Source organism: Rhagoletis zephyria, unplaced genomic scaffold (assembly GCF_001687245.7).
Source record: "Rhagoletis zephyria isolate East Lansing unplaced genomic scaffold, Rhagoletis_zephyria_1.1 Rzeph_scaffold_05144, whole genome shotgun sequence".
NCBI lineage: Eukaryota > Metazoa > Arthropoda > Insecta > Diptera > Tephritidae > Rhagoletis > Rhagoletis zephyria.
This window is the reverse complement of record NW_016162227.1, coordinates 6,950-13,965: the sequence shown is the minus strand read 5'-3', so window position 1 is coordinate 13,965 and position 7,016 is coordinate 6,950.

Below are 7,016 nucleotides of genomic sequence, written 5' to 3'. Positions count from 1 at the left end.
GACTTGATTAATCTTTGGGTGTTCTATGTTATACCAAAACCCAGAATACCATGCGTACACGGAAACTACATATTTTATTTACAATTTCAATTGCACAAATGAAGAGTTAAGTCTTAAAAAAAAAAACTTTCAAACTTTCTTCTAAGTTGACAATGGGAGGCATGGACACATTTTCTTCTAAGTTGACAATGGAAGGCATGGACACATATTCTTCTACGTTGACAATGGAAGGTGTGCAGCGGTGCAGTGGCTGCGTATTTGATAGGTCAATGGCTTGCAGTTTGTTGCACCGATGTTATTTTAAAGATATGGGGGAAATAAATAAAGACAGAAATTAGTCTTCCGTATAAAGCGAAGCGCACATTGGCGCGATTCTGTCGTTGCGAATCCGCAAGCCCAAAAATTACAACAATGCTACCCATACATTTTAATGCGCTAGCGCACACTTGCACGATTCCGTCGCTGCGAATTTTTCGAACATTCAATGTTCTTCTCTATTGACGGGTTCGAAACGCGGCTTGCAGCGTTTTGAAGGCGTCAAAGAAGAAGAAGAAAGGTGTCACAGCAATAAAGGCAAAGAAAAAAAAACGTGTAATGTACAAAAACTAATAAAAACGTTCGTAATAATAGTATTTTGTACGATTTGGGCACGCCGAGTGCGAAAATACACGAAATAAAGGGAAAATTTAGTGAATTGTACATCGGAAATCGACGCGAAAAAATCGCTCAAGTGTGCGCACGTTTGCGGATTCGAAGTTAACAGCCGAATTCGCAACGTATTCGCAACGACAGAATCGCGCCAATGTGCGCTTCGCTTAAAATGTAATTCTTTTATTACAAAGTATGTATATATTTCGTTATGTATGCACAAATATTGAATTAGAAAATTAACTTTTACCTCAGTCGCTTATGAGGCGGGTGATGGCTGATAGTTGTCCTCTGTTGATCTCCAGAAAAGAAGTGACCGATCTCCTTTTTACGAAATTAAAATCAACCTCCAAGCAGTAAAACTTCTAAGATGACCGGTATTGAATTTGTACGAATTATCACGATTTTTGCCCAAATCGCGTTCGTGCAGACCAAAAAATTATCCTAAACTCAAAAATTGTGAAAGCAAAGTGACAGTTCTCTTGGAGAGAACTTGCAAATTCTTACTGGAAAAAATTTTGCTGTTAATTATATTCAACATTTTATATTGAGCTTAAAGCCGTTTTTTAATGATAACTTATTGTGGAAAACACATGATCAAGTGAATTGCAGCGGAATAGCTGCGCTTGATTGTAGTGGCATAACAAAAATGAAAATAGTGGAAATAAGCAAACGATAATTTACAAGGCGTCTTAGCACGGTGCATAGGCAACTCACAGAGTCAGTGGGATCGTCGGTTCGAGTCCTACTGAAAGGAGTCCGATGAGGAAATGTGGTGATTTCCGAAATAGCTATCACTTCTACCATTTTTTCAAATTATTATTGCTTTTCCACAATAAGTTTTCATTAAAAAAACGCCTCGAGCTCAATAAAAATTGTTGAATTTATCCAAAGAAGGTAAACTAATAAATGAAATCTCTATCGGCGATCACTGAAACGCAGCTAGCCACTGTATACTCGAAAATGCAATGTTGCCACTTTTTCTCATTAAACCATATTCGAATCGTGAAAATTTGGAAGATCACAGGGTTGCTTTTAGCGTTTAGATTCTTAGTGCAAAAATGGAGTTGCATTTAGGTGACGAATTTCGTATGGATAAATGTACATTTAAAGTAGGATTTAGAACTAAATGCGCTAAATGTGCTTTTACGCGTAAGCAAAAATATCTCATAAGATGACCATGGAAGCCATGGGCAAACTCTCTTCTACGTTGACAATGGAAGACATGGGTACACTTTCTTGTAAGTTGACAATGGAAGGCATGGGCAAACTTTTTTTAAGATGGCAATGGTGCTTAAATACTCTGGGCTGCATTTTAGTTTTTTATTAATTAAAATTTCTTGGAATCAACTCTGTGCACCCTACTCTTTCTCTTCTTCTTTTTTTTTCTTCAATAACAGAGCTAGCCTCCCCTACATTAAGGCTGCGTTTCTTTATTCATTCCAGATAATCCCATTTCACAGCCAGAATATACAGAATGCCTTTGAAATATACTGTTACGATTATCCTTGAAACCTCGTCCGGGTTTCACAAATCCTTCAGTTCGTATCGCTGGATTGTTAAATAGATGCTAACGATGACCAAATTGTAGTACAATTAATTTTATTGTACAACAAACAATTTACAATACTCGCTAATACCGTAAAAACACTTTACAATACTCGTTAAAGCTTTTACAACGCTTACAAAACTTGTTAACACAATTAAACTTATAGCTCGCTTATTCGCAACTCACTTTTCTGCTCACTTTACTTGTAGCTTGCTGACTTGTAACTCTCCAATTCCGCTGTGTCGTGGCTCTTATATACCTGCGCTCGCACTCATGGCAACTCTCGAACGTTCTGAAGTTCATCGCTCATTCTCTTTCTCTCGCTGTTCGCAGTGTTTATCCAACTTGACGTTTCTCTTTGTGGAACATTCTACGTCATTCCTCGAACATTCTGCCTATTTCTCGTTGTTCGCTTTGTGTTGCCGCAGTATTCGCCACAGTGCCCTCCACCTAAGTTTGATCGTCCCGATTAGACACACTTGCCGCTCCAACCGCTGCAAGTCTTTCCAGGTGGACCACTTTCATCACCAAATCGCCTTCCTGTAGCTCCTCTCGGCTCAATGCGTTATTGGACATTGCTTCCGGCTTATCTCCGGAGTGCACCATCTCACATGGTCGTGCTTCTGCCGGCCGCTGGTGGTGACCAGACCATGTCTCCTCTCGTGGGCACCCTTTTCGCCAGATATATGCCGCATCATCTGTTCATGACACGCAGACTCCCGCCTTCGTGCTGCACTGCCTTTAGCACATTTTGCTACATCCGGATCCTTACGCTGAAACTTCCGCCGTCGTTTCGTATCTCGCTCTTCCGCCGATGCTAACTTCATTGACCGGACATGTATAATCTCAGTTTTGACTTCCGGCTTAACTGCTCGCCTTTGCCGACCACCTTTTTCGGAACACTTCAAAGCGCGCCTACTGCTTCCACAGCCGCTTCCATTTCCGGCCACCGGCGTATCACCATTGCAACGTGGCTCAGTGGCTTTCCTCCTGCCGGAAACACTGCTTGGTTCGCCATGACCACTTCCTTGTTGCGACCTCTTCTTCACTGAGCTGGCGGAACCGTCGCGCTTTCCCTGTATCAGTGAACCACTTCTTTCTCCTGACGAAACCATTTCATTTCCCTCACTGTCAACCTCTGCCCAACTAACCACTCCCGTTTCTGGTGGAATCTTCGGCACTTCCTCTAAGACCAACCGTCGGCTGAAGCACTGGTTGTCGTAACCAACCCTAAGTGGCACTTTCCTGTCGCCATAGGTTAAGGTCATTCCCTGGAGGTTATTCTTCATGGCTCGCCCAAGTAAGAAATCCACGCCGATGATGACTTCATCCACAATGTCTGCCACAATAAACTTCGTGTACGAGGCCAACCCGTCGATTATTACCTCGCATAGTACTTCTCCTAACACTTGGGTTCGCTCACCAGTTGCAGTCTGCAGCTTTGCTCCAGGTAATGGCTTTACATAAAAAGTAGCCACATCAGGTCGAATAATGGAATGTGACGCTCCAGTATCCACTGTCAGCACTCGCTCCTGCCCTTTCACACATCCCCCAATAGTGAGGTTGCTCGCATTCCGGCCAATATGTGAGACGGAGATTATGGGCCCTTCAACTTCTGGAGCCAGCACGCGGCCCTTCCTGCTGGCACATTTTAGTTTAACGACTGATTGGAGTTGGATTCGTCTCCCTCAGCCCTGCATTTGCGTTCTGCTGAATTGTTGAGCCCATTGGAACTTGCACTGCAATCGCGGGCGAAGTGGCCTGGCTTTCCACATTTAAAACATTTGCCAGATCCATGCTTTTTCTCGCCCAGCAATTGGATTAGCTTCTTCAGCATTTCATTTGTCTCGTCCGGTGTTTCGACTTCCACGCGATGTGCTTTTTAGGCTAGTCTACTTAGGAGTGCTGCCGTTTCACGTGTCTGAGCATACGAGACGGTTTCAGCAAATGTTGCCTTTGGATTCGCGTATGTCTCTCGCTTGGTATACATGTCCCGCATTCCGTTGATGAACCTCTGGATTTTTACCCTTTAAAGGTGCTCACCAGATGCGTCTCCAATTGCCAAATGAGCCAACCTTTCAATCTCAGAGGCGAATTCCTGTAAAATCTCGTTCGATTTCTGGCAGCGATTCTCCAGCTCCATCTGGTAAATCTGTCTCCTGTGCTCGCTACCATAACGTCTTTCCACTGCACCCATTAATGCATCGTAATTGTACCTTTCACAGTCCAAAATAGTCTGCAAGATTTCCGCTGCAGGTCCTTTCAATGCGACGATTTGCTGTAGCCGTCTTTTCGAACTGGAGCTTAAAGACCTGGAAAGGAATAGTGCCGTCAAATCACGAAGACAACCTTCCAAATCGTCCATTTTAGCCTCGACATTGTCCTGTTTTTCCTTAATAAGCGCTTCGATTTTATTTTGCCGCTCCTCGATTTTTTCCTATTTTCCTTCGATTTTGTCCTGTCTTTTTGGAGTTGCCCATTGTCTCTGACTAAACACTCCTGAAGCTGCGTGATCGATTCATCCAGCTGTGATGACATGTATGTTTTTTGTGCTTCTAGCTGGGATGAAATTGCAGCCAATAACGTGTTTATGTCCATAGCTCTTGGTTAACTAGGAGCCTTTTGCTGATCTTCAACCTTCCCGGATGTCTGCTGCACATCCTTCGACGAACAAGCAGCCTCGTGCTTCTGTTCGTATTTTGCGGATGTACCGTCGGGTTTACCCTGGAAGTCGTATTTGTCCACGTCGATGCCTTCTGCTTCCATAGCCACTCGCATTGTAATAATAAAGAAACATTTCGGGAACGGCTTTGCCGTGCCCTATGTACACAAAATGCAGCGATTCGTCCAAGCGCTACACTTGCATCTACGCATCTTGCATCTTGATAGCTGTCGCAATTTAACACACAGCACTTCTTTTTATTAGATTTTACGCAGTCTTCAACTCACAAATTGCAAATTAACACAATTTAAACTGATTTTTCACTTATAATTCAAATTCTCTTTCGCTGATTTGTAAACAAAGGTTTATTTACAAGTTACCACAACTGTCAAAATCGGCGAAACCAAAGTAGCGGTACCACTGACGGCGCCACCTTTGTTCGCTGCACCGTGTGTAGGTACAGTGTTAGGCACATAGATAAGATCATTTAACATTTTTTGGTTGTGCGAATTACATACATACATGTTATGTACCAATACGTTTAATTTCATTTTTGTTTAGAAGTTCCTTAAATAACATTATGCCATTGATACTGTCAATCTTAAGTTTATTTCTTAGTTTTGTTTTTATCAAAGAAAGTTTTAAAAATTTGCAGCCGCAGAGCCATGTGGTAATGAAATTATATTAAAGACTAAATTGGCGAGATGCATGAAGCTATTTTCACTCATTCCATTTGTAATAGAATAAACTTTTTCCAAAAACATATCAATATCCAAATCGCTTTAAATATCAAGCTCACTTAGGCTATCTGCACACTTGTCGTCCAATCATAGTTGCATTATCGTCTCGACCTGAAATTTACTCAAAATTAAGAGACAATGTGATTTGATGGTTGCATATAACTATGGCAATCGAGAGCTTTCAGCTTGAAACTCTTTGTTAAGATTAGGTGCAATCCCGTATTCCTCGGACTCGGACTAGTAAAACTGTCAAAAAATTAAAATTCGCTCAGAGCGAGAGAGTAACATTGAAAAGTACGGGATCGCTTTCTAGTAAAAAATGGTAACTTCTGTCAACTTCAACATAACCTCCAAATTTTGGTTGTAAATTTTTGCTTAATTGTATGTAAACACACTCAGCTCACACATGTAAATAACCAAAAATACTTTCGAATTCATTAGAATCCACTTAAACAAGTAATTAAATACTTTTCAACATGAATTAGCAGAGTGCACTTTTCTTTTGTTTACAATTTGGTTGCCAAACACACTACAGCTGATCGTTTGACACTTTTACCAGAATTTACCAGCAAAAAATTCTCGGACTAAAACTGGTAACTTCTGACAGAGAGAGAACCGAATTTACTCTCTTTTTTGTCCTCTCAGTAGTCAGAGAACCGAGTGCGGGATCGATTTCCAGTAAAATCTGACTGATTCTGACTATTTCTGACTAGTCCGGACTCGTACGGGATCGCAACTATTGTTAATTATGGGAAAAATATACGATAGAAATAAAAAAATAGGATTTGCTTTTGCAACACATTCCTTCTGGCAGGTCTGCAGATCGCATACCGTTTACTTCATAAAAGCAGCAAATAAAATAAAGTTTCAAAATATCCCATTGCTCAACTATTCGTAACACAACGCTTTCTAGCCATAGTGTTTGAGATATGCCCAAGATTTTGTGGGGTTTTACCAAACAGTAGTCCTGATATTCCTTCCGTTCATGTGTCCTCTTTGGACTGTGGGAAACGAAACTACATATTGTCGTAAGCGTCATACATACGTGCGTAACATACGACAATTTTTTACCCAGGCCACGATATGTATGTATGTATGACGCGTTACAGTGTTTCAATGCTTTTCGGCAATTTTTTACAAGCGTAGCTTGAGCAACTAACAAAGTAGTGCATGTGCACTTTATAAAAAATAAATCGGTTTCTGCACTTAATAATGTTTTCAGCCCGGCCAAGTCCCCAGACATAACATTGGCTCCATCAGTGGCCAAACCAATTAAGTTTCTTATTTTTAAAGGCAGGATTGACAAATAATTGAAAGGTACAATTGGCAAATATTTATAGGCAAAGTTACGTTTGAAATATATACTTTTATAATTAAGAATTTAAAAACTTAATTAAACTATCTTACCAAAATCTTA